Source organism: Notothenia rossii (assembly GCF_949606895.1).
Source record: "Notothenia rossii genome assembly, chromosome: 1".
NCBI classification, from domain to species: domain Eukaryota; kingdom Metazoa; phylum Chordata; class Actinopteri; order Perciformes; family Nototheniidae; genus Notothenia; species Notothenia rossii.
In genome coordinates, this window is record NC_136912.1 from 84068743 (window position 1) to 84071573 (window position 2831).

The following is a 2831-nucleotide window of genomic DNA, read 5'->3' on the forward strand; positions in this document are numbered from 1 at the left end:
TTATACTGTAAACATGGTGATTTTCTGTTCGTACTGTAAATATACTGAAAGATAAGAAAATAAATTAACTTTCCTTGATCTATAATACTGTATTATATTTTTTATTTAAACACGTTGGGCAACAGAATACAAATGTGATGTTTAATCTAGGAAAATCTAAACTGTTTAAAAAGAGGTTTACATTTAATCTATCTTTTAAACTAAAGGTTAAAGTTCAGAGCCACATGTTTTAAAAATGTAACCATGTGTTGATAATGTAAACACGTGCTCCTCTCTCAGAGAGTTGGAGATAAAGTGGACTGCTTCAAGGGTGCTACTTTTTTCCCAGTGGGTGAGCAAACAATCTGTCAGCTGTGAGGCAATGTAAAGCCTGACAGTCATGTCAGCTGCCTCTAACACGTTATGAAAAAAGCCTTCCTGTCATTTCAGTCAGAAGAAATTGTTGCTATATGTTCTGCTATATGGGGAGCAGGAGTTAGATCACATGACAGCATCTGTTGTCTGTTATGGCCCACATAAGCCTGTACACAAAATATAACTTGTCAAAATGAACGTTCTCCCTCACTTTCTGTACCTCTTTCAATGTCTGCCAGTCTTCCTACCAAAATCACTTTTTCGTAAAATAGACACACTAATCTCCTCTTTTTTATGGCAAGGGAAGACTCCTAGAATTAGGAAAGAGCTTTTACAAAGGCATAGATCTACAGGAAGATTAGCGCTTCCAAATATAAGACACTACTATTGGGCAGCCAATATCCACAAAGTAATTCTATGGACTAAGGAACCAACATTCAGTTGGTGTGAGCTTGAAGCCAAATCCTTTCCTAATACCTCACTCCTGGCTTTGCTTACATCTACATTACCCAGCCGGCCAACTCAATATTCGAATAACCCGATTGTTGTTTCCACCCTAAGAATTTGGTCCCAATTCAGAAAGGCTCATGGACTCTGTGGATCCTCTATACATAGTCCCATTCGCAACAACCATCTCTTTCTCCCCCTTTACACTGATGGGGCCTTCTCTATGTAGCAGAGATCAGGTCTTATCAGAGTAAGGGACCTTTACATTAACAATGTTTTCGGTAGCTTTAGCCAACTCTCTGACAAATGTTGCCTTCCAGACACTCATCTATTTCACTACTTCCAGGTCCGAAACTGGGTTAAACTAAACAACCCTTCCTTCCCCAATATCCCTCCGGATTCAATAATTGACTAAATCCTGGACAATCTAACAATCGAAAAAGGTTTGATTTCAAGAATGTACATTTCCGTCTCCCTTCTCACAGAAACATCGCTTGGTAAAATCAAACAAGATTGGGAAGAGGAACTAGTCCAAGCTATAGATGATGAGGTCTGGGATGGCGCATTAGCGAGAGTGAACAATAGTACGTCCTGTGCCAGGCTCAATCTTATACAACTAAAAGTTGTCAACCGTATCTATTACAACAACTCTAAACTCTCCAAAATATACCCAAATGTCACGGTTACCTGTAACAGATGCCACACGTCACCAGCAAACATGACTCATATGTTTTGGTCTTGTCCTCGCCTACAAGGATACTGGACAAGCATTTTCAAACACCTTACTGAGGCCTTGGACGTGGTATTGACACCATGTGCAGAAACTGCCATTTTTGGAGTACTACCTGGCAACCGAATGTTGAAGAGGAAAACTAAAGACAGTATAGCCTTTGCATCTGTCTTAGCACGTAGAAGAATAATCCTAGAATGGAAATCTTCTATACCACCTAAAGCATCTCTATGGCTTAAAGATTTAATGTTGTACCTGAACTTGGAGAAGATTAAATATAACCTGAGGGGCTCCTCAAAACTATTTGAATCTGTCTGGGGCTCTATGATAGCTTACATAGCTGAACTTAAGACACTAAATTAAGAAGAAAGGGGGGGAACTACGAATGTATGTGTATGTTTTTTTTCAGTTTTTTTTTTCTTGTGTCTCTTTTTATTTTTTTATTTTTTTTGTATTAATTTGTATTTATTTATTTATTTATTTATTTATTTATTTATTTATTTATTTATTTATTTATTTTTGTTCTTTCTTTGTATACATGTATGTATGTATGTAGGTACGTGTATGTATGTGCATGTGTACATGTGTGTGGGTATGTACACACATGTATGTGTATGTGTATATGTGGGTATACATATGTGAATATATGGGTACATGTATTACTGTTACTATTCTTTATTCCCTTATCTATACATTTTCTTTTAATATTATCTTCTACATTACTTTACTTTTACCTATACATGTATTTATTTTATTTAGTTAGTTATTTAATTTACTAGCTAGGACCGGGAGGGGGGGAAAGCGGAAAAATATATATATATTGACTGTATAAATGTAAACTCATTGTGCCTGACTCAATAAAAAAGATATTTTAAAAAAGAAAATATAACTTGTCCATGAAACCAGGAATCGTCACGCAGTCTTACAGAAGTTCATGTTCAGTGTCTTCATCTGGGTCAAAAGGTCAGCAGTCAGCAGACTGATAAGGAAAGTTGTAATATTGCAGTTTACTTTTTTTTCCCTCCTTGTTTGAACTCTCATACTTCGATTTAACATAATTTCCCATATAAGAAACTTTAAATTGGCTTAAAAATAATTTGCTTTGCTCCAGTAGTTTTGCAGCAAGATAAGCAAGAGTTGAAGAATGAAGACTGAAACAAGAGTACAGTAACCGCTTTATATGTCCAACATCCACATTTCTTTTTGATAAATTGATAATAACATAGCTAACTAGATCATGACTGTACCAATAACTTTATGAGAGAACTGCTCTACCAGATGAAAACAAGCTGGAATTTTT